Here is a 26,927-nt window from a genome sequence, read left to right on the forward strand (position 1 = left end):
ATTAAATGTATTTTAATAGATAATTTATTCAAGAAAGGGTTTTAAGGGAAGTACCTGAGATACAAATAAGAGTCAGTGAGACAAACATAGGCAGTCCCACTCAGGTACTGTTCTAAGAGAGAATGTGCTAGCCATCCAAGGCTCAATATCTAGATCCACACATTAAAAAAATTACGTCTGTGTATTAGTTTTCTAATGCTGGTAACCAATTATCATAAATTTAGTGGCTTAAAACAACACAGATTTATTATCATGTAGTTTCATATACCAGAAGTCTGACATGAGTCTCACTAGGAGACTCAAAGTGCAGATCAAGGTGTCACCAGGGCTGCATTCCCTTCTAAAGGCTTGAGAGAAGAATCTACTTCCTTGACTGTTCTAGCTGCTTGAAGCTACCAGCATTCCTTGGCTCATAGTCCCCTGCCATGATCCTCAAAGGCAGCAATGGTGGGTTGAGTCCATGTGCTGTAGTCTCTCTAGTTCTTGGATAATCCCATTTACCTTCTACCACAAAGAGTTTTTTTTTTTTTTTTTTGATTATAGGGAAACCTGTGATTAGATTGGACCAACCAGATAATTCACCATAAATCTCTTTATCCAAGGACCTTAACTTAATCGCATGTGAAAAGTACCCTTTGCTGTGCAAAGTAACAGGGACTGCAGATTAGAGCCCAGACATTGTTGGGACGGCGTGTGTGTGGGGTGGGGGGGTAGGGAGCTATTCTGCCTACCAATTTGACCACGAGAGTGGTGTAACTCAATGTCTGAACCACAAAACCAGCTTCCTTGTTCTGATCCCACATGTATAAGGCATTTTACTGATATTTTGGCTTGCCCTGTAACTTATAGGAAGAGAATGTACTCTTCAGTGGACACAGCGTCCAATCCCCCAGGCAAATATATTTTACATTATATTGAACAATTTATTTTCTGAGTTACACATTAGTGTCTCATAAGTGCTGTCAAAATGAGTCAGAATCTCTTAGTCCGAAAACTCTAGGATTCAGACAAAATAAGTATTCTGAATCTTCAAGTTAAGGATGAGAGTGGGAAGGGGGGGCATATTTAACAGGTCCATACTGATGATAAAAACAACCTTTTGAAAATCATGTTTAAGAAATTATATATAGGGATGCCTGGGTGGCACAGTTGGTTAAGTGACCAGCTCTTGATTTCGGCTCAGGTCATGATCTCATGGTTCATGAGATTGAGCCCCACATCAGGCTCTGGACTGACAGTGCAGAGCTTGTTTGGGATTCCCTCTCTCCTCTCTCTAGGACCCTTTCCTACTTGTGCTCTCTCTCAAAATAAACATTAAAAAAAGAAAGCAAGAAAGCAATCCCTATCAAACAGCACCAGCATTCTTCACATAGCTAGAACAAATAATCCTAAAATTTGTATGGAACCAGAAAAGACCCCTTCTTCTTGAAGAAGAAAACCAAAGCTGGAGGCATCACAATCCCAGACTTCAAGCTATACTACAAAGCTTTAATCATCAAGACAGTATGGTATTGGCACAAAAACAGATACTCAGATCAATAGAACAGAATAGAGAACCCAGAAATGGACCCACAAACGTATGGCCAACTCATCTTTGACAAAGCAGGAAAGAATATCCAATGGAATAAAGACAGTCTCTTCAGCAAATGGCTCTAGGAAAACTGGACAGTGACATGCAGAAGAATGAACCTGGTCCACTTTCTTACACCATACACAAAAATAAACTCAAAATGGATGAAAGACCTAAACTAAGACAGGAAGCCATCAAAATCCTAGAGAAGAAAGCAGGCAACAACCTCTTTGACCTCAGCAGCAGCAAGTTCTTACTCAACACACCTCCCGAGGCAAGGGACACAAAAGCAAAAATGAACTATTGGGACCTCATCAAAATAAAAAGCTTCTGCACAGCAAAGGAAACAATCAGCAAAACTAAAAGGCAACTGACAGAATGGGAGAAGATATTTGCAAATGACATATCAGATAAAGGGTTAGCATCCAAAATCCATAGAGAATTTACCAAACTCAACACCCTAAAAACAAATAACCCAGTGAAGAAATGGGCAAAAGACATGAATAGACACTTCTCCAAAGAAGATATCCAGATGGCCAACTGACACATGAAAAAATGCTCAACATCACTCATCATCAGGGAAATACAAATCAAAACCACAATGAGATACCACCTGACACCTGTCAGAATGTCTAACATTAACAAGTCAGGCAACAACAGATGTTGGCAAGGATGTGGAGAATGAAGATCTCTTTTGCACTGCTGGTGGGAATGCAAACTTATGCAGCCACTCTGGAAAACAATACAGAGGTTCCTCAAAAAATTAAAAATAGAACTACCCTATGACCTAGCAAGGCACTACTAGGTATTTATCAAAGGGATACAGGTGTGCTGTTTCGAAGGGACACATGCACCCCAATGTTTATATCAGATCTACTGACAATACTCCAAGTATGGAAAGCGCCATCGATGGATGAAGGGACAAAGAAGATGTGGTATATATATATACAATGGAGTATTACTCAACAATCAAAAAGAATGAAATCTTGCCATTTGCAACTACATGAATGGAACTGGAGGGTGTTATGCTAAGCAAAATTAGTCAGAGAAAGACAAATATCATATGACTTCACTCATATGAGGACTTTAAGATACAAAACAGATGAACACAAGGGAAGGGAAGCAAAAATAATATAACAACAGGGAGGGAGAAAAACATAAGAGACTTAAATACAGAGAACAAACAGAGGATTGCTAGAGGGGTTGTGGGAGGGGAGATGGGCTAAATGGGTAAGGGGAACTAAGGAATCTACTTCTGAAATCATCGTTGCACTATATGCTAACTAACTTGGATGTAAATTAAAAAAGAAAAAAGAAACTATAATTAGATATACCTAAAAATGCAGTTTTATATCAGTCCTTTTGATTTATAAGAGAATAGTCACATTTTTCTAATTATAATGGGAATTTCAGTTTTAAAAAATTTCTCTGCTTTTTATTATTTTGGTGGGGGGAGAGCAGGCCACGTATAAATTGTCCTTAGTTCTCTGATCCTGACTTATAAAACTTACTGATATTTTTAGTTGTCATAAAATACATATAACATATTAATCATTTAAAGTATATGGTTCTATTGCATTAAATACATTCACATTGTTGTGCAACCATCACCACCAACTACCTCCAGAATGTTTTCTTCTTCTTTAACTGAAACTCTTATACTGGGAATTTCAAATCAACAACTTTTAAAACCTGGATCACACAGATTAATGGTTGCCTAGGGCTGGGGTATTGGGGAAGAATAGGCAGAGATTGCTAGTAAGTGTGGGGTTTCCTTCTGGGAAATAAAAATTTTCTGAAATTGACTATGGCAATGGTTGCTCAACTCTGAGAATAACAAAAATCACTGCATTATACATTAACATTTTTTTAATGTTTATTTATTTTTGAGAAAGAGAGAGAGACAGAGTATGAGTGGGGGAGGGGCAGAGAGAGAGGAAGACATAATCTGAAGCAGGCTCTAGGCTCTGAGCTGTCAGCACAGAGCCCGATGTGGGGCTCAAACCCACAAACCATGAGATCATGACCTGAGCCGAAGTCGTATGCTTAACCAACTGAGCCACCCAGGCACCCTACATTGTACATTTTAAATGGGTAAATTGTATAGTATGTGAATTATATTTTAATAAAGTTGTTAACAAAAACACACTTGGATCACAAAGAGAAGACAATAAGAGGAGGATCTGATTAAACACTAGGATTAAATGGGAAGGGAGGGTCTTATCCAATTTAGTGAAGATCCTTCCTTAATATCTACTGCTTTCATCCTTGTCCTTTGTTTTTAAGTATTTTTAAAAATTTTAGATTTATTTTGAGAGAGAGAGAGAGAGAGAGAGACAGAAAGAGAGAACAGAGTAGGAGTATAGAGGGAGGGAGAGAGAGGATTCCAAGCTGGCCCTGCACTGTCAGCACAGAGCTTGACATGGGGCTTCAACTCACAAACCTTGAGATCATGACCTGAGGTGAAATCAAGAGTAGGACACTCAACTGACTAAGCCACCCAGGTGCCCCCCTCCTTGTTCTTTACTCTAGTTTTGTATACATGGTGCTCTCAGAAAAGTCACAACTTCCCATCCTTTTCCTTTCCTCTTTTGGTTTTTATTTTACTAATCAATAATATACACATACAACATATGTAACAAGCTTATTTCATAAATCATAAGTAATCTAGAAGGTGAGTCTGGTGTTAATTCCCAATGGATAAAGGAGACATTCTCATCTTGATTCTGTTTTAGATGCTTATGTTTTGTCACCCTCATTCTGGGTTGTGTGCTGACGATTCTCTGTATGCCCGAAATATCATTCCATGTGCCACAACAGCCTATGTGAGACTTATGCCGCCTTCTATCAAGACTCTCATATTAAATTCAAAGAATTTTTGGTGTGGTGTAAATGTGGAAAGTTCACACTTTAATACACATCCTCCACTTGCTCTGTTATATAGTTATAACTATTACAATGGCCGATAGTAATTCCACTGATCTGTACAATGCTACTGAATGACCTCTCTGCATTTCTTCTTACTTACATCGTGTTTCTCAAAAGCAACAATACTTCCTTTATCCAAACAGTAAAGAAGAGTCAAAACTGGCTGTCAGAGGTCACTACTCAGTTATGCTTACAAATTAGAAGGTTGGGCAAGTTTTGCTTGGAGCTTGCTTGCAGGTAATATGAAAATAATCAACTAAATTATTCCCAATGTCCTCTTTGAAAAAGTGATCAAACTATTTCAAAGAAAACACTTTCCTGAAACTGATACATTAAAGCTGTTCAGTTAAATTAATAAAATACCATTATCCCAGCCCATAATGGTAGAGCCATTATCCACCCTGAGACAGAATACTTCCCTCATAAGAGTTTACACAAAATGGCTTACTTTTGGTCTGAGAAGAGCAATATATACAATCTACAATGTAGAGTGTACGTAATTTCCTTGCTTTTAAACATGAATGAACTGACTTTGTAGAACCAACATGCCATAAATTCAGTTCCTGATATAAAACAAGCTTTGTCAAATAGTTTATATTTTTTTTTTGCCAGGTTTCTGCAAAAAGTGTTGAAGTTTAAACTGCAATAAGTTTGTTAAGATTGTATGATTGTTGTTGTTTTACTGCACACAGACACTCAAGCCCATATTCCAGAGATCCTTTCAGACAATCAAAAGCAGAATTTTCCAAGCAGGCAGATGTAGCTCATTACATCTGCTATGGACCGTGAAAGCCACTTGCCAATAGTGTCGAAAGACTATTACTCATTTCAGTCTTTCCAAAGACGACAGATCTCTCTTTGACCAAACATTAGTGAAAAACTCTGAGCTTGGGGCTGTGACTGGAAAAGCCCTGCACACATGGATAGAAACACAGTAGAGAAACTAAAGCTAAGTGGAGATAGCAGTCTGATGTTCTAGCTTTTCACCTTCACATACCAGAGCTTCCACCTAGATTCCAAGGAAAAAAAGAAAAAAAAAACAAAACGAAACGAAACTAGGAAAAGCAATGTACCTGCATCATGCATGAAAATCCTACCACCTGACCTGACAGAACTGTCAGTCTGAATGGCAAATTCTCTGTATACGAATGAGTTTTGTAATCTCAGCAGCTCAAAACAGAGAAACTTAAAGGGCCAATCCAATCAATTTTGAATGTCAGTGACTGTCCAAGCAATGTAATTAATCAGAAAAATCAGGATCACACTCAGAAATTGTTTATGTCCTTATTCAGCATCACAAAGACAACTAAGGAGACTCCAGACATTTAAAATTCTGTAGAATTGAACTGAATATTAATATGTCCAGCCAGTATGCCAAAAACAAAAATAATGTAACTATCTGGATAATTTGTGCAAACATTAAGTAATCCTACTCTCCATACATTTTTAAAATCTAGATAACTACTTAATACTCAACTAAAATTTACCTGGGGAGATAGAGCCTGATGTTCAGTGAGGCATTAACACTAAGAAGGATTCCAAGGTGCAGGTTATGTTTTATTTCTTGATCAAGGTGCTAATTACACAGGTATTACTAAGTTATAAAAATTCATTGAGCTGTACACTTGCAATATGTGAATCTTTGTGATCAAAGAAACTTTGTGATCAAAGACACATCATGTCCTCCAGTCAACTGCCCCATGAATTCAGTCTCTCCAAAAAGCTATAGTATCAAATTCCCATTTGATCAAGATCATCTCAGCTTCACACATACTTGTTTTTCAGCTTTTCAAGCTCAACTATTCAAGGGAGACTCAAGTTAGACACATTAGAGCAATAGAACAAAACGTTTGGGTCTCTCATAACATAGTTTATAACAGTGACAATTATTTCTATTTTAAAGACCTACAAAACTATTTTTTTATTTTTATTTTTTGTTTTTTTTCAAAACTATTTTTTAAATAGTCCTGAAAATTAAGATATTTTATTTCTAGAAAGACCTACTAAACCATAATTCATGAACATTACTCTTTAATAGTCACAAAGTAGTTTGTGAAACATACAGAAGATTGAGTACAATATTTCATTGGTAGAGGGCACTCAAAATATGTGCTGTTGATAGCAAAGGCAAATCAAAAGATATACTAAAACACTGCTGAAACTAATTATGAAAGATCATAATGGGAAAAAGACTGAGAGTCATATATGAATTCCAACTTTGTAAGATACTATTAGATGATATACCTCTCTTAAAGTCTAAGAGATGCAAAAGTCTTAAAGCTATAGTTATTCAAAATTCTGTATAAGCTTGCTATTTCTGTAAGGTGGAATGATAGCTCAGCATCAGCTTAGTCTACTGTATCCACTACTAGGAACCTTAGAGGGTTCCCTTCCTTCCCCCCACCCCCCCGCAAAGTTTATCTGCTTTGAGAGAGAGAGAGAGAGAGAGAGAGAGAGAGAGAGAGAGAGAGAGAACATTGCATGAGCAGGAGAAGGGCAGAGAGAGAAAGAGAATCCTAAGCAGGCTCTGAATTGTTACCACAGAGCTGGGGCTTGAACCCATGAACTGTGAGATTATGAGTATAGCTGAAATAAAGAGTCAGAGGCTTAACTGGCTGAGCCACCCATGCGCCCCTCCCTTCCTTTTTATGAGACACAGGTTACACAATTGTGGGATTAAAAAGGCAAGAGCCAAAACAAAAAAAAAAAGAAAAAGTACACTTTCAAATTCACATGTACAGGGGCACCTGGGTGGCTCAGTCAGTTAAGTGTCTTAACTCTTGATTTCGGCTCAGGTCATGATCTCACAATCAGGAGACCAAGGGCAGAGTCAGCCCAGCTCTGCACTAGGCGAGGAGCCTGGTTAAGATTCTCCCTCTCCCTCTGCCTCTGCCCCTCCCAAGTGCACACACACATATGTGTGTGCTTGCTCTTGCTCAAAAAAAATTTCACATGTACAATTTTATACATATCACAAAAATCTCAACATTTTGATAATTAGCATACGAGGCTGAGGCAAGTAGTAACTGCCTTCATTTCTTCAAAAAAATTCACTTACTTTTTGTTTGCCTAAATTATCAAGTAGACAAACCTCAACTGAGAATGTCTAAAAGGCACAGAAAGTAATGTTTTTGGTTAGTATTTGCTTCTGTTAATAATACAACAACAATTTTAAATCTGACTCCAGTAACAGAGCATTCTTCTTCCAAAATGAACATTTACATAAGCCACTATAGCTTAGAATATAGTGGGTCAAAATTCTGAGAAAGAAAAATGGTTAAATTCGGTCTTAACCTTTCAGTTAAAATAAAAATTTTTATGCTTGTCTAATATTAATGTCTGTGCAATGCTCATTTTTACCACATTTTAAAAGTCATACCTTTTAAAATGTATTTTTAGCAGATGAGCAGCCCAAAGTAATCAGCCCAAAGTTCACATCAGTTCCTCTCTAACATTAACCAATATTTCAAAGGAATCTTCTCTAGATTTAAAAGAGAAGCCTAATATTTCCAAATAACCAAAAGTTGAATGAACTATTAACTAACAGCAATATGAAATTGCCATTATTCTAAGTCAAAACAGTTAAATCATGGTAATTTCATGTGGCTTACCCTAACAATAGTTCTTTACACAGTTCCAACTCTATTCTAGAAAAAAGCAAATACACACAAAAAAATGTTTACATCATGTGCAAATACATGTAAAAAATGTTTCCAAACAAACAACTAAATGCGATTGTACAAAGAAATAAAAATGGTGGGTTTTAAGAAAATGGGAAAAAAATCAGGTAGTTCAACAGGTTACTGAAATCCTGGTGGTGATCGATAAATTGACTTCTGCTTCACTTTTTATGAAGAGGCTGTACTTAGCAAATCACTATGTAAGCTGCCTCAATAACAGCACTCCTGCTATCAGGTTTACTTGCAATGATTCCAACAAAGAAATTAATTTCTTAGATGACAAGAAAAGGTTATCTGAAACAGGGAAAACACAGGAGACTGAGCTTTCTGCTAATAAAACAGACAAATATCAGTCTAGGCACTGAATTCAGAGCTGTTTTATGCTCTGCAAGATCTGAATTCCCTATAGTCTAACTACTACCATTACTTTAGACACATACACATCTACCTATACACACATACCCATATTACACACACACACACACACACACACACACACACACACTTGCCTCTCTTCACCTGTTTTAGCAAGGTTCCTAGTCACAGCACAGAAACTTCCATGATTTTGAAACCAAAGCCTGGGCAAACTAAGATTGTTAATTACCGTAATCTACAGCTACACCTTGCATGTGCACATATGTGTATAAATAAATAGATCAACACTCACCCAACCACATCTCAAACTCCCAAGAATGCTTTTCTGAAACTATAGTGAACTTACTAACTCTTCAGAAAATAAGTAGTGCTATAAAATTATCCAATAACTTTAACTTGCTTTATGACTACATCAATTAACTATGTAACTGGCAGTGATCAAATCTGAGAACTTGGAAACTGCCATTCATCACAAATCATCAGACCTACTCTTTCCACAAATGTTTCAGGCTTAAATCATATTTATAGAGTTAAGCATTACCATTGACAACTTCTTATAATTATTCTATGTTGTAAATATGAGGAAAATCTCTGTGGCATTCCATAGGTCCAAATATCAGCTTCATTACTTACCAGTGATGTACCTTAGGAGAAAATGCTTAACCTTAATTCTTTATTTCCTAGTGTATTACATAGGGATAATAGTACTTACCTCATAGCGATTTTCCTGAGTATTAAATGAGGCAATGCATATAAAATCTTAGTACAATACAGTAGCATGAAATTAATTCTCAATAACATTACTAAGATAGTTGCTAATAGTATTATTGTACAGTTAAGAACTGTGCTTTGAAGGTAGCAGTCATCTATTCCTGTCTTCTTTGGTGGAAACATTTTCTATTAAAAATAATTTATTTCCTTTTATAATATTTAGATTTCCAGAATTATTATTTCTGACTGTAAAAACTATGAGAATCTTGAGCAGTTTAAAAGAAAGAATGCTCTTTATAAAATTACTTCTTTATATGGAATTTCTTCCCATTATTGAATTTCAAAATCAGATGTAATAGCGCAAGTAAAGAATAAAAATCAGGGCTTCTTGCCCTCTAACTTTAATAAACTACCATATTTAATGGGCTAAAATGCAGATGATAGTTTTATCTGTGCTAAAAAGAACAAGTGTTGGGGTGCCTGGGTGGCTCAGTTGGTTGAGTGTTCAACTTTGGCTCAGGTCACGCTCTCATAGTTTGTGAGTTCAAGCCCTGTTTCAGAATCTGTGCTGACAGCTCAGAGCCTAGAGCCTGCTTTGGATTCTGTCTCTCCCTTGCTCTCTGCCCCTTCCCTGACCATGCTCTGTCTCTGTCTCTCTCTCTCAAAAATATACAAACATTAAAAATTTTTGTTTTAAAAAGGAAATAGTAAAAGAAAAAAATATAAACATTAAATCAAAATAGAGTCAAATTAGATTTTAAAGTTTGAGGAAACCAAAATCTAACCCAAAGCCCTCATGTTATAAATAAGACACCAAAAAGGTGAGCTGTCCAACATCACATGGCCAGAATCTGAGACGTTACAATAAATCAGGTCTCCCGCTACCTACTCTAATTATATTTTCATTATACTTTTCTCCAAATCATAAGTTAATATCATGAAACAAATTCCTATTCCAAAATTTCTAATAAAAATCATCTTTAAATACACAATGATAATTAAGAGGTGTGATGAGAAGGCCGAGGAAAAATAACTAGTATAATGTAGTGGAAAATATACTTTGAAGTCAAACAGACCTTGTTTCAAACGCCAGCTCTGTCACTCCTTTATGCTGTGTCAATGGGCAAAGTACTTACTCTGAGCTTCAGGTTCTTCACTTGTAAAATGGGGATAATGTCACCTAGAACAAAATAAATAGATATAGAAAGGGTTAGAATTGTACATATAACACAACCCCAACAACAGTTGGGAGTCACACTTACCTATATTTGAGTCCCAACACCACAACTTACTTGTTGTTTGTCCAAGTTATAGAACTTCTTTGAGCCTGTGAAGTACTTTAACACAGAATATGGCACATAATAAAAGTGAAGAGTTTCAGTATTATTAGTATTACATATAAATCTGCTGCCACTTATTGGGTAGTGAATAATAAAAACAATGAACACTACTACTAATAACAAAACACCTGCTTTTATAGGTGAAACAGATGAACAAAGCCAGTGTATTACATAAAAATTGATGTTACCTAAAATACGCCCATACCCTGAAATGTATAAAAACTTCCTAAGACTGAGATTAAGTGTCAAATTCAAAAAGAATAAAAATTAAAATCTATCAAGTAAAGAGTTATTCTGTAGTGATATTTTTAGGAAAACTGTGGTTTCCAGGGTTTGGGACTTTAGAATGCTCAGTTCATAAGTCAGGAAAATATAGTATGAAGTCAGAAGTTAGGCAATAGTAGAAAGTTTTCAAAGTATGAAATAAAGCTAAAATTATAGCAATGATACACTGAAAATCTGTAGAGGATTGTGTACAGAAGAACCTGTCAGCTTTGGAAGACTGTATCTACTATGACATGGTTTTCATAAACCCCTAAACAAAAATATAATAAAAGAAAAAGAAAGTGGAAATCAACATTCAACACATTCAAATTTGAAAGAACCAATTCCCAGGTGATGAGAAAAGATCTCTGAAACTGGATGAAAAGGCCTGACTCTTAAATTCAAAGGGAAATTAAAACCACATAGTTTATACAAAACAGCATGAAAAAAAAATACATGAAGGAATAATTTGGTTTTCAGCTTCCTCTTTACATCAATTCTATTTTTAGATAAGGTACAGTGGTTTAAAATGCTAGCATGTCTTTAAGTTCCATTTGGTAGGGAAATACCTGTGTTGGCTTTGCTACTTCTAAAGGTAAATAGGAGGTTTTGCATTTAAGTTACAATGTGGACTACTTCAGAGTAACCTCATGCCAAAATGGCACATTTCTGAGGGATGCAAAGGTATTCAATAAAAAGCTTTTAAAGGCATATTTTTAAACTTGCAGCAGGAAAGCTTTTCTGTGTCAAGACAGTAATTCTTTTAACAGCATTGATCAAAATGTCATTCTTTTATGAGTGTACAATACCTTTTAATGGCATACAACAAGCCATTAGGGTTATACACCTCCGTATAGCAGACAGCTTACTGGAAAAAAGGGAACACTGGCCAAGATATAGTCAGTAGGTTTTATGCTTCTAATAAGGAATCTTTTCTCCTCTAACTGCTTCATTCTCAAGTCCCCAACTGGAATTATCCAAAGATTAAATGTAAGCTCTCTTCACTTCTATAATTTAGAAGCTCTTTCACAGAGGCCTAAACTGCAAGGTCTAAACTTTATCTTTGTGGATACTCTAGGATGGTCTTGAAACCAGTCTCTCACCCAGGGTCAGTGAGAAATTATTCATGAATATTAGAAAAGAATGATGGTTATATTTACTTTGCTACTTTCTGGGGAAAGAAGAAAGTCAATTAAAAAAATGTTATGAGACAATCAGTTTTCATATTTATTTACAAAGCCAAACACTAAAGGAATATTAAAGTTATATATTACTCTACCACAAAATATCTCTTTTCATCAACTAATAGCGATTAGGTAATCTTTCGTAAAAGGAAACTAAAAATCATCTTGGGGTGCCTGGGTGGTTCAGTTGGTTAAGTGCCCCTGCTCTTGATCTTAGCGCAGGTCTTGATCTCACAGTCCTGAGTTTGAGCCCCACATGGGGCTCTGTGCTGGGTGTGAAGCTGACTTTAAAAAAAATCATCTTGAAACAAGTCCTTCACTTCAGCCTATTATTGCTTAGAGGAAGAAAATAAATTCTGAAAGTATTTAGAAAATTTAAACACATGAGTATACAAACTCATGAAAAACTTCCACCAATTTACCAAATTTTTAATCACCCAGGAAATGGAGAGGTAAGGAGTTGTACAAAAATAGAAAGGGGGACTATTCCTGCTTTTCATGTTAAACCTTTACTTACTTTTTGCTATTAAAGCAAATATGACTTAGGTACAAGTAAATTCTTGGAATTACAGAACTATCCCAGATAAATTGATTGTAGCATAAATCCTGACCTTTGGAAAATTATTTAAGGGCTTCATAGAGTGTAAAGAATGTTAGCAGTAATACAATCCTGCACCAAAAAGTAAAACTCAACTTTACAGGCAATGCCAGATGCATTTCAAAACCTTTTGCATAAAAGCAAAGTTTAGAAACTGTCTCCTTTTAAAACTATGAGTGTATGGATGTGTGTGTGGTAGCACAGCGGGGGGGAAAAACCAGTGACAAATAAAGGGAAGTTCTTATTAATGGCTTTCTAAATTCTGTAGTCAAACAAAAAGTTTTGTTTCAGGCAATATGGAGAATCAGAGTACTTACAACAACTCCATTACTGAAAACAATTAAAACTGCAGGGTAATATACAAAAATGCCTTCTTAAAAGCATCCTACTTGATAAAAATAGTAAGAAGTAATCAACTCAAAGTTAGTGAAAGTGCAACTCAGAAATGCTAAGTACTGAATCTGCTTTTGCTTTTGAGAAAATTTGGTCAACAATTTTGACCAAAGTTAAAACTTATAAATCTTATTTGGGATGAGGATTAGAAAACAAACATGAACAGCGCCTAAGAGTCTAACTGGAGACTCTCCTCCCATTAAGCTGGGAACTCAAAGGGTTACTCCCCTCAATGTATAGACGATCAGGAATCTGGGCCTAAGGGACAGCAAGGAAAGTTGTCTTGGCAATGAGGAAAGCAAGGAAAACATAAAACCACAAGGAGTTGTAGACACAACCCAGCACTCATGTAAATATATATGCTAAATTCATATCACCGGAATGGGCCCCAAAATAAATAAGTAAACATAAAGTGGTGCACAACTGATAGTATCCCCAGGAGCCAATCTGCAGCAAACACAAATGTTATCGGACTCTTAAATACATAAGTAAACAAGGCTCCATGAAAGAGAACCAGCAAAAATGAACCTATGACGATTTCATTTCTTGGGAGGTTATACACATTTAATAGATGTAAAAAAAATTTTAAAGTGTAAACATATTTCACAGCACAGAAAAAAATAAATGACCTAGAATGTTCAAAAGATGCATATACAAATTAAATACATAATAATTAAAATTTAAAACTCAGTAGAGAGGATAAGACAGATTACCTCAAAAGCAACTAACTTTTCCAATAAAAAGAACTAGAAAAACTAAGTAAAATATGTAAAACGACTAAGCAAAGGCACAGGGGAGCTACCAAGAGCAGCCAAGAGATACAAAAGAGATGTACATAGAAAGAAGCTCAACTTTGAGGATCAGTTTTCTTAAGTCATTTGCCAATTCTCAGTCAGGAGGCTGAGAAGCTAAGTAGAATTGTTAGCACTCACAGACGGCAGTGTGGGGAGAGGGTTTGTGTGGAAGGGGGTAATTTCTGAGATTGGGTACTGCTAGTGGTAAACCAGAAATGTATTAGAAGAATGAAACCCAGCTATATACCAGCTCAATCTCAGGTTGTATTACATATAACTGTCTCTAACTACCTATCAGAAACAAAACAAAAACAAAAACAAACAAAAAACCTCCTTGGGAAAAGTTGTTATCATTCAGATCTTCAAAATATCACAATCAATGTCAAAGGGCCACTTGGGTGGGTCAGTTGGTTAAGCAGCTGACTTCGGCTCAGGTCATGATCTCACAGTTCAAGAGTTCAAGCCTGCAAAGGACTCTGCATTGACAGCTCAGAACCTGGAGCCTGCTTTAGATTCTGTGTCTCCCTCTCTGTCCCTCCCCTTCCCGCCTGCTGTTTCTCTCTCTGTCTCTCTCTCTCTCAAAAATAAACACTAAAAAAATGTTTTTAAATATCACAAGCAATGTCTGATATTCCACTGACCATTACTAAGCCTATCAATAGACAAAACCACACTAAAACTTAAAAGAAGAAGATTACAGAATACACAGGTACTGATAATTCCAGTACTGATATTCCACCTGGAATTATCAGTACCTGTATATCCCAGACTCAAAAATATCTTTAATATGTTCAAAGAAATAGAAGAGGACCCCAGTTTCCTATAAAATAAGAACTACCACCTAAATCCAAGATCTCCACATAACTTTAACAAAACTGTAAAAATAAAAAGGGAGTGAAAAAAAAAACCCTCAAAATCCACATCTACACCATAACCAAGAGACAAAGACTAGCATAAATATCAAATACACATAAGTAGAGAAATGAACAACAAATTCCAGCAACCATTTCTGGAACCATGCTTTAAAAAGAGAGATAAATTAAAATTATGTATAAGAGAAGAGAAGGTGGCAAAATACAGATAAAATAAGCACCAGGAAATGGGGAAGTCCTTAAAACATGTCTAAGACCTGTTAGATCAAGTACTAGATACTGTGGAATCAAAAAGAAGAGGTTTGCAATCACAAGAAACAGCAGTGACAGTCTTGGGGAAGCATCACTTCTGGGGGAGACTTAGAAGTACTACTTCTTGGATGCTTGGTGGTAAAGAGAAAGAAAAATAATGGTCCTACAGATACAAAAAAAAAAGCACAAAATTAGAGATAGGTCAAACCCTGTCACCCTCCTAAACAAATGCACCATAGATTCAAGATACCACACTTCATTATACTAACAGAATAGAGTGCTTTTCAACTAAGAAGCCTTGGAAACGCTCTAGCCATTTTCTATATAAACTATTATTGCTGGTAAAGAAAAAATTAAATTTTATAACTGATCATAAAACAGCTGGCAACAACTGTAAAAAGACTTATAAAAGAATACGGAACATAAGAATGAAAGAAAACTCTTCAGCTGATAAACACATCTTGAAAGAAAGCAAGAAAGGAAGGAAAGGACAAGACAAGACAGAAACATGCCTGGGTGGCTCAGTTGGTTGAGTATCTGACTCTTGATGTTGGCTAAGTCATGAACATAGAGTCATGGGATTGAGCCCTGTGTTGGGTTCCACACTGAGTGTGCAGCATGCTTGGGATACTCTCTCCCTCTCCCTCTGCCCCTCTCCTCTTGTCTCCTCTTCTTCTTCTCTCTCTCTAAAACAGAAAAAAAAAAAAGAAAAAGAAAAAAAGAAAGGCAGTCATAAGGTAGAGATAACTATTAAAATACCTCAACCTGATTTATGTTGTTAAACAGTATTTACAAATATTGGGGAAAACCTTCAAATAAAACATTTAATAATTCAGAACCAAAATGGGTCTCATATCTTCACATCAGGAAGATGTGAAATGAGAGGTAACTGGTCTATAAAAGAAAGTGAGAAGAAAAAGACAAAAATCATTTTAGAAATGAAGAATAAATTATAAATTACTCGACAGAGAATAGGCTTGAATGAAAATATAGTAAGGGACATTGGATGAAAACAGCAAAAGAACAAAATGAAGAAACACTGTAATAAGAATCAGGGAGAAAGTGTTAATATACAAGAAAGAGAAAGAGGATCCAACACACATAAAATTGTGGAGCTAGTATTTAAAACTTGAATACAAAAAAAGAACTAGAAATAAGAGAAGACATGAATCTATACATTAAAAAGGCCTATGAAAAACCTGGGCAATTGACACAAACACTGAATTCTGGGATGTATGCAATACATAATTAGATCTGAAAGGTGCAACTGGGGATGCAAATCTCCACACCCCCCACAATTGAGACATATGGCTCCCAGTTACTTCTGACTAGAGTCACACAGCCCATTGTTAATATTAAAGAAACCTGTAAAACCACCTTAGTAAATAACATAAAATTGTCTCCTCAAAAGTCTGTGGCATGCTGTTCTGCTTGAGATAACAAATATAATGTTCCATGTTTGCAAGAAAAGTAGTAATATTTTGCAGCTTAGTAATAGTTACAGGATATAGAACATCTGCCTTAGTACTCTAGAGATACATTACTAATGCAAACCGTGGAGAGTATTTGTAGTTCCGGGACTCTAAGCAGAATGACTAGTCTCCTGATGCAGAATGACAACCTCACTATAACAATCACATTAAAACCAGATAGGGAGATTACAGAAGGAACAAGAGGATCAAGAAAGGAAATATTATAGGACCTAGTCCATCAGCATGATCCAAGGCCCTGAGACATTACCCTGATTTTTCAACCTTTAAATACTTCTGGTTGTAATTCATCAGGAAGTTCAAGATTTTTCAAATTAGTTCCCTGTTGTCCTAAAAGATAAAGAGCCCATGTTTCTTCACTGTAAAAACTCAGTGTCAGTTTTTACTGGATTGCTGCTCACTGGGTGGATAAACTCTCATTTGGTTTAGTTACAGAGTAAGAAAAAAACTCTGAGATCATTTACACAGGAAGCAAAATCAAACTGGTATCAGACTACTCAGCAGCAACATACAAAGAAAGGTGATAGGAGGGTAGGAATCAAGGTATGCTATTGAAACTGACAAACCAAACAATGAAATTTTAAGTAAGCAAAAAGAGGATAAAAAAATTAATGGCATTATAAGTACTACCATAAAAATAACCACTAGAACAAAAATATAAACCTTCTAGAATATCAAAGAAAAAACAAAAAGAGGGTGAAGTAAAATATATACTACATAATAAGAGAGAAGATGTAATACATATGATAAATATATATACACAATGTCAGTATAAAAACAGCACATAAAGACTTATCTTACCTATTTTTAAGTAAGATACTTTCAAATTGATTTACAGAGCAAAATTCAACTCTTCAATGTATTGCAGAAACTCATCTAAAATAATGTGATTCAAAAAGCAAAAATATAAGGGATAGACAAAGCTCCTTGTTCAAGACAAATGAAAACAATAAGAAAGTCAGTGTTGTAATTCTGATATTAGACATGGCAGAACTAAGGCCAAAAAACATTACATACTAAAAAACAACATTTGGGGCGCCTGGGTGGCTCAGTCGGATAAGCGGCCGACTTCGGCTCAGGTCATGATCTCACGGTCCATGAGTTCGAGCCCGGCGTCGGACTCTGTGCTGACAGCTCAGAGCCTGGAGCCTGTTTCAGATTCTGTGTCTCCCTCTCTCTGACCCTTCCCCATTCATGCTTTGTCTCTCTCTGTCTCAAAAATAAATAAAACGTTAAAAAAAAATTTAAAAAAAACAACAAAAAAACATTTTATGACCTAAAGCCACATTCAAAATAAATATAATAGTTATGACTATCTACATGCTAAATAACACAGCAACTACTTTGATAACATGAATCAAGGAAAATAAAAATGCAAGAGAGAAACCAACAGAAGACATCAATATACCCAAACTCAGTATAAGACAAATGAACAAAAAACATTTTTTAAAAATCTGTGGAAGACATGAACTAAACAAAACTATATCAATATCTACATCTTTAAACTCCCATAACAAATAATTTCCTTTTCAAGTGTACATGAAACATTCACATTGACCAAATATTCTAAGACTCAAAGAAACTTTCAATATGTTCCATAAAGTAGAAACAACATAAGCAGTATTCTCCAATCATAGAGGCAGAAAATTAAAACAAAATCAAAAGTGCTTTTCACATGGTAGTTTTAGAACTATCCAGCAAAGTAAGTCCTCAATGAAAGGGGAAAGGTAACTTGACACACTAAATAAAACTGTAAAAATTGAAGACAATACCAAATGTGGGAAGAGATGTAGAGCAAGTGAAACTTATACAATACAGAGGGAACTACATGTAAATTGGTACAACTACTTTAGAAAACTCTTTGGCAATTTTTACTAAACTTAAACAGATCCCTGCTGTATGACCCAGCAATTCTTCTTCTAGACAGACTGACAGACACATACAGATATATGTACATATATACACATAAAAAAGACTAAGTGTATATGTCTCTAAAATGACATGTATAGGAATATTTATAGCTTGATAGCCAAACAACCTCAATGTGTATAAACAAGAAAACTATTATAGTATATTCACACAGCGCAATTGTGCACACAATGAAAAATATAAATGACATCGTGTTATTTTAAGTAAAAGAAACTAGACACAAAATAGCACATACTTTTTGAATAATTTTTTTATTAATCATAGTTTTTTTAATATAATTTATTGTCAAACTGGCTTACATACAACACCCAGTGCTCATCCCAACAACTGCCCTCCTCAATGCCCAGCATCTGTTTTCCCCTTTCCCCCACCCTCTCCATGCACCCTCAGTTTGTTCTTTGTATTTAAGAGTCTCTTGTAGTTTGCCTCCCTCCCTCTCTGTTTGTAACTATTTTTTCCCCTTTCCTTCCCCCATGGTCTTCTGTGAAGTTTCTCAAGTTCTCAAGTTCTTTCTCTGTATGACTTATTTCACTTAGCATAATACCTTCCAGTTCCATCCACATTGCTGCAAATGGCATGATTTCATTCTTTTTCATTGCTAACTAGTATTCCGTTATACATATAAACCACACCTTCTTTATCCATTCGTCAGTTGATGGACATTTAGGCTCTTCCCATAATTTGGCTATGGTTGAAAGCACTGCTATAAACATTGGGGTACAAGTGCCCCTATGCATCAGTACTCCTGTATCCCTTGGGTAAATTCCTAGTAGTGCTATTGTTGCATCATAGAGTAGATCTATTTTTAATTTTTTGAGGAACCTCCACACTGTTTTCCAGAGCAGCTGCACCAGTTTGCATGCCCACCAACAGTGCAAGGGGGTTCCCCTTTCTCCACATCCTCACCAGCATCTGTAGTTTCCTGATTTGTTCATTTTAGCCCGCTGACAGGTGTGACGTGGTATCTCAGTGTGGCTTTGATTTGTATTTCCCTGATGAGGAGTGACGTTGAGCATCTTTTCATGTGCCTGTTGGCCATCTGGATGTCTTCTTTGGAAAAGTGTCTATTCATGTCTTCTGCCGGTTTCTTCACTGGATTATTTGTTTTTTGGGTGTTGAGTTTGGCAAGTTCTTTATAGATTTTGGATACTAGCCCTTTATCTGATATGTCATTTGCAAGTATCTTTTCTCATTTCATCGGTTGCCTTTTAGTTTTGTTGATTGTTTCCTCTGCAAAATAGCACATACTTTTAAATGAAGTTCAAAATCAAGTAAAACTACTTGATGTCAGCCAAAGAATTTAGGCAAGAAACAGAAATAAAAGACATCCCAATTGTAAAATAAATAAAATTATCTCTGTTCACAGTTGATGTGATCTTTTACGTAGAAAACCTTACAGATCCCACAAAAAATTTTTAGAATAAATGAATTCAGCCAAGAAGTTGGATACAAAGTCAACACACACAAGTTAGTTACATCTACACACAAACAATGAACAATCTAAAAAGGGAATTACGAAAACAATTTCATTTATAATAGCAAAAAAAGAACAAAACATTTAGGAATTAACCAAGAAGGTGAAATACTTGTACAATGAAAACTACAAACATTGCTGAAAGCAATTAAAGAAAATAAAAATAAATGAAAACACATCTCATGCTCATGAACTGAAAGACTTAATACTATTGTGATGTCAAATATTACCCAAAGTGAGGTACAGATTCAGTGCAATCCCTATAAAAATTCCAATGATGCTTTTTGCAGAAAGAGAAAACCTCATCCTAAAATTTATATGGAATATCAAGAGACATCAAATACCCAAAACAATCTTGAAAAAGGAGAACAAATCTGGAGGGCTCATACTTCCTGATTTCAAACTTACTACAAAGCTACAGTAATCAAAACAGAGTGTTAATGGTATAAAGACAGACGTACAGGCCAATGGAACTGAATAGAGGGCCCAGAAATAAATCCAGACATGTATGTATGGTCAAATGATTGTTTTAAATTTATTTTTTATTTTTTTTGTAAATACACACCACCACACAAGCAATGGGCCAAATAAGAAAGCAAATGTGAAATCAAAATGTCTCAAAACAAAAGAAAAATAAAACACAACACCCCAAAACCTATGGAATGCAGCAAAAGCAGATGTTAGAATGAAATTTATGCTATAAATGATTGTATTTTAAAAAAAGTTTGAGGGCACCTGGCATGTTCAGATGGTTAAACGTCTGACTTTGGCTCAGGTCATGATCTTGCAGTTCACGAGTGGGGGGCCTTGTGTGGGGCTCTGAGCAGACAGCTCAGAGCCTGGAGCCTGATTCAGATTATGGGTGTCTCTCTCTCTCTCTACCCCTTCCCTGCTTGTACTCAGTCTCTCTCTCCTTCCCCCTCTCAAAAAGTAAAATAAACATTAAAAATTTTGTTAAAAAGAAGAAAAAAGTTTAGGGGTGTCTGGTGGCATCTGACTCTTGATTTAGGCTTAGGTCATGACCTCACAGTTTGTGAGATGGAGCCCCACATCAGGCTCCACATGGAGAACACAGCCTGCTTGGGATTCTCTTGCTCTGTCAAAAAAAAAAAAAAAAAAAAAAAGTTCAAGTAAACAACATTATAGCACAAGGAACTAGGAAAAAAAGAAACTTGGCTGATATTTAGTAGTGGAAGGAAACAACAAAGAAAAATAGAGACCAGAATAAATGATAACATAATATTGAAAGTAGTGGCCAGTTTTTCCAAAGAAATAATCAAAATAGGTAACGCTTTAACTACATTAAGAAAAAAAAAAGAGAAGACTCAAAACCCAAATTGACAAATGGAAGAGAAAACAATACAACAGGTAACCACAGAAATACATAGTACACTAATATATTACTATAGAGAATTATAACAAATCAGATAACTTTAGTCAAATGACTTCTGATAAGAGTAACAAGACCATACAATGGGGAAAGGACAGCCCTTTCAATAAATGGTGCTGGGAAAATTGGATATCCCCATGTAAAAGAATAAAACTGGATCCTTACCTAATCATACACAAAAATTAACTCAAAATGGATCAAAGATCTAAATGTAAGACCTAAAACATAAAACTTAGAAGAAAACAGAGCACAAATTTCATAACATTGGATTGGGCAATGATTTCTTGTATAGGACACCAAAGAAACAGGTAACAAAAGAAAAGACATACAAATTAAACTTCATGAAAATTATAAAATTTGTGCAACAAAAGACACTATCCACAAAGTAAAAAGGCAACCCATAGAATGGAATATTTGCAAACCATTTATCTGATAAGGAATTAAAATTCAAAATGTGAAGAGAATTTCTGAAATTCAACAACAAAGAACAACCCAATTCAAGAATGGGCAAAGGACTTAAACAGACCTTTCTCCAGAGAAGATACACAAATGGCCAATAAGCACATGAAAAGATGCTCAACATCACTAACCACTAGGGAAATGCAAGTCAAAGCTATGAGAATACCAACTCACACCCATTAAAAGCACAACTATCAAAAAACAAATGAACAAGGGGGAAAAAATCCAGAAAATAACAAGTGTTGGTGAGGAAGTGGAGAAATCAGAACTCTCGAAACTGTTGGTGGAAATGTAAAATGGTACAGCAACTATGGAAAACAGTATGGTAACTCCTCAAAAAATTAAAAATAGAACTTCCATATAATCCAGAAATTTCACTTCTGGATATGTATGTGTATATGTATATTTTACACAATAAAAAATTTTGAATAAAACCTCATTGATGCTGATAATGAGAATTGTGGTTATCTCTGGGAAGATGGGTAGTAATGACTGGGAATACACAGGAAAATATAGAATGCTGAGAATGTTCTGTATCTTGATCTGGATGTATATATTTATAAAGAAAACCATAAATTTTTTTTTCCTGAACTATACACTAAAGATTAGTGCACTTGACACTCTTCACTAGATGTCAAACAACCAAAGCAACAAGAACAGTTATGAACAGACCCTTCATTAAAAAAACAATTCCAGGGCACCTGAGCGGCTCAGTCAGTTAAGCGGTGGGCTCTTGATTTAGGCTCAGGGTTGTGAGACGGAGCCCTACATTGGGCTCCGCACTGGGCATGGAGCCCACTTAAGATTCTCTCTCTCTTTCTTTCTCTTCTTCCTGCTCATGGGAATGCTCTCTCTCAAAAAATAGGTAAATAAATGTCTAAAAACATAAGGTAATATATTCAGTCCCATTAGATACCAAGGAAAGGCCAATTAAACTACTACTAAACTGTTACAAGATTAAGTACTATTTGACTGATTGATCAATCATATCAACCAATATACTATTTGTTAGAGGGCAAACTGGTACAACCATTTTGGAAAACTGTGATGCACCTAGTAAGCTAAAATATAACATTCTCTCAAAAAGTTGCTTGGCTTATTTATTTTATTTTAATCAGGTCCTTAGTCCAGGAGCCACAGTTCTTTTCTAGACATGCTTAGGTTTTTAGGTATCTTTTTTCATGACCCCATAGTTTCTATCTTTCTTTTTAATTATGAACATCTTACTTGCCCTATCAAGGATGGAGAGGCAGAGACTTTTCCGTAAGATTCTGTTTAATTGAAAGAAATTGAATAGATACCATACCTCCAATAATTGAACTTCACTCTGTGACATCTTAACTTTGAGGTTTTATCAATGGGTGTAAAGGTCAAGGCCTTGATTTGAACCTTGCTAAACGTTTAATTGGCATTTGTCATTCAAAGCCTTTATTGATTTTTTTTAGAAGGTAGATTAAAAAACAATTACATTTCTCCAAATTATTGTCTTTTTAAATTACCTTTTAATTACCTTTAAATTTAATTACCTTTAAATTACCTGTTTTTAAAAAATGACAGTTCCTCTCTGAGCTCTTCCTTCCTGTAATGCTTTCTAAATGTAGCCACCAGCAACCAACACTTGTCCTAGAGCTACAAAGTTAGTACATAATCTGCATCAAACATTGATAGTTAAAAAAACAAAAACAATAACCACAAAACTCTAGGTTTCATGTAAGAGTTTATCCTTTGGAAAAGTTGATTGACCTGCATCTTATTACATCCTGCCTATTAACACAGTTGCTAATACAATAAGCCTAACAGCAATGGAAAAGAGCTATTCAAATACCAATCTACCACCCATTACCCCAGTTTCATTTATATAAATCTACAACTATGAAACATATTTTGGAACTTACAGTATATCCTTCAGCAAAAGCAAATTGTCATTCTAATTTTTGGATCTCAAATATAACTCAATCAGATATAGTAGGGCAAAATGGATCTAGAGGTTTAAGTGATTAACTACATTGTACTTTTGTGTAAAATTCATAGGTGGAAGGTAGACAAATTTAAAAATCTTCTCCCTCATGTTTAACAGTGTAGGAACTTACTATATTTAATGCCCTTCACATTGAAATGCCACAAAACCAAGTGCAGTTACACCTTCCATTTGTCCTACAAGAATAATTAAACACAATAAAATGAAAGTATAATGAAATCTTTGCACAATGTTATCAGGTCACCCTCAAACAATTTGACCTGAATATGGCTTGTCTAGCTAAGTCAATCTGTCATTCACAAATCAATCTTCCTTTCTTCTGCCCCATAATACTCCATGAACAACAACAAAGAGAGAGAAAAAAAAATCTAGTAATAAAAAATGAAAAGTCCCTGCTACACACTGAGGAAATCCAATGAAAAGCTGAGAGTAGTCTTAAATATTACATTTCTTTTAAAACACCTAGGGGAAATAAACAAATGTATCTATTGTATCAAAAGCCATTACAGAAATCAAAAACTTTCAGGTAGAAGAGCATATTAATTACTATTCAAATAGTAATTCTTCATTTAAATTTCATAGCTATAAGCCATGATACGTTATATGTTGATGACATTTAGCCACTCATCATATAATGCATTAGGGAATTGCAAATTAAAACAATGAGACACCACTACACGCTTATTAGAATACAAAAATTCAAAACACTGACGATACCAAATGCTGGTGAGGCTGTGGAACAAGAGGAACTCTCCTTCATTGCTCAGAAATGCAAAATGATACAACCATTTTAGAAAAGAGTTTGGTGGTTTTTTACAAAACTAAATATACCCTTATTATATAATCCAGCAATCATGCTCCTTGGTATTTACCCAAAAGAGTTGAAAAATCATGTCCGCACAAAAACCTACAGATAGATGCTTATTGCAGCTTTATTCATAATTGCCCATATTTGGAAACAACCAAGATGTCCTACAGTAGGTGAATGGATAAAGCCTATAGTCTTACTGCTCCCCACCCCCCTTAATTGCTTCTGGACACTAGACATTTCCCATTTATATGGCATACACACTTTTTTTTTTTTTGGAAGCGAGAGCATTTTAGGTTATCTTTTCTTCCATAATGCAGGAACAAGAAATATGAAAATTTTCTGAAAAATAAAAACGGGATTTACGCTATTTTTAGATATATTTTATCTTCCATAGGATCTCATTTTAATTATAAATTTAGTTATAATCTTAAATTCCTAAAATTTTCTTTTTGTGTTAGGTAATATTAGACTTATTTCCTACCACAACACCTGAGTTTTTATTAACAGTAATTTGATTTGAAGATGGCGGCGAAGGAGAACGCTGGGCTCACCGCGTCCTGCTGATCACTTAGATTCCACCTCCACCTGCCTAAATAACCCAGAAAATCACCACAAGACTAGCAGAACAGAGTCTCTGGAGCCAATGGCAGACGAGAGGCCCACGGAAGAGGGTAGGAAGGGCGGCGAGGCGGTGCGCGCTACAGGGACTGGTGAGAGGGAGCCGGGGCGGAGGGGCAGCCCGCCAGGCAAGCAGAGACCCCAAGTCTGGCTTGCAAAAGCAGAGGGGCCGGACGGAGTGTGTTCGGATAGCGAGCGGGACTTAACATCTGGAAGGTTATAAGTTAACAGCTCTGCTTGGAGAGCAGGAAGGCTGGAGGACAACAGGAGGGAGAGTTGCTGAGCCCCAGGACGACAGAGCTCAGTTTGGCGGGGAACAAAGGCGCTCACCAGAGCCATCTCCCTCGCCCGTCCCCCAGCCAAAATCCCAAAGGATACCAGTTCCTGCCAGGGAACTTGCTTGCACCCCGCAAACACCCAACACTGTGCTTCTGGGGATCCACATCTCCTGCGGCGGTATGACTCCCTCCTGGTGCCGCAGGGCCCCTCCTGAAGCGGATCACCGAAGGAAAAGCAAGCTGAGCCTGCCTCTCCCGCCCCTGTGCACCTTGCTGATCCACCCCAGCTAATACACCAGATCCCCAGCACCACAAGCCTGGCAATGTGCAAGTAGCCCAGACGGCCACACCAACCCACAGTGAATCCCGCCCCTAGGAGAGGGGAAGACAAGGTACACACCAGTCTGGCTGTGGCCCCAGAGGTGGGCTGGGGCAGACATCAGTTGTGACTGCAGCCCCACCCACCAACGCAAGTTATTCAAGACAGCACAGGGGAAGTGCCCTGCAGTTCTGCACCACGCCAGGGACTATCCAAAATGACAAAACGGAAGAATTCCCCTCAAAAAAACATCGAGGAAATAACGACAGTTAACAAACTGATCAAAAACGATTTAAACAATATAACAGAAAGTGAATTTAGAATAATAGTCATAAAATTAATCGCTGGGCTTGAAAACAGTATAAAGGACAGCAGAATCTATTGCTACAGAGATCAAGGCCTAAGGAACAGCCAGGAGGAGCTAAAAAATGCTATTAATGACGTACAAAATAAAATGGAGACGAACACAGCTCAGATTGAAGAGGCAGAGGAGAGAATAGGTGAACTAGAAGATAAAGTTATGGAAAAAGAAGAAGCTGAGGGAAAGAGAGATGAAAAAAAATCCAGGAGTATGAAGGGAAAATTAGAGAACTAAGTGATGCACTAAAGAGAAATAATCTACGTATAATTGGTATTCCAGAGGAGGAAGAGAGAGGGAAAGGTGCTGAAGGTGTACTTGAAGAAATAATAGCTGAGAACTTCCCTAATCTGGGGAAGGAAAACGGCACTGAAATCCAAGAGGCATAGAGAACTCCCTCCAGACATACCTTGAATCGAACTTCGGCACCACACGTCATAGTGAAACTGGCAAAATACAAGGATAAAGAGAAAATTCTGAAAGCAGCTAGGGATAAACGTGCTCTAACACATAAAGGGAGACCGATAAGACTCGTGATGGATCTCTCTACTGAAACTTGGCAGGCCAGAAAGGAATGGCAGGAAATCTTCAATGTGATGAACAGCAAAAATATGCAGCTGAGAATCCTTTATCCAGCAAATCTGTCATTTAGAATAGAAGAAGAGATAAAGGTCTTCCCCAAAAAATAAAAACTGAAGGAATTCATCACCACTAAACCAACCCTAAAAGAGATCCTAAGGGGGATCCTGTGAGACAAAGTACCAGAGACATTGCTACAAGCATGAAACCTACAGACATCACAATGACTCTAAACCTGTATCTTTCTATAATAACACTGAATGTAAATAGACTAAATGCACCA

The 26,927-nt window shown here is 36.3% G+C and overlaps 1 long non-coding RNA gene across 1 annotated transcript in view; it reads right to left on the bottom strand.

Annotated features, from left to right (window-relative positions):
• LOC113604343 (uncharacterized) overlaps nucleotides 1-26,927 on the bottom strand; it is a 436,767-nt gene that overhangs the window by 403,800 nt on the left and 6,040 nt on the right. Inside the window, exon 3 of the long non-coding RNA XR_008293481.1 lies at nucleotides 10,341-10,444. This is a non-coding gene — a long non-coding RNA (uncharacterized LOC113604343). The remainder of the gene's footprint in view (nucleotides 1-10,340; nucleotides 10,445-26,927) is intronic.

The sequence above is a fragment of the Acinonyx jubatus genome, chromosome E2 (genome assembly GCF_027475565.1).
Source record: "Acinonyx jubatus isolate Ajub_Pintada_27869175 chromosome E2, VMU_Ajub_asm_v1.0, whole genome shotgun sequence".
NCBI lineage: Eukaryota > Metazoa > Chordata > Mammalia > Carnivora > Felidae > Acinonyx > Acinonyx jubatus.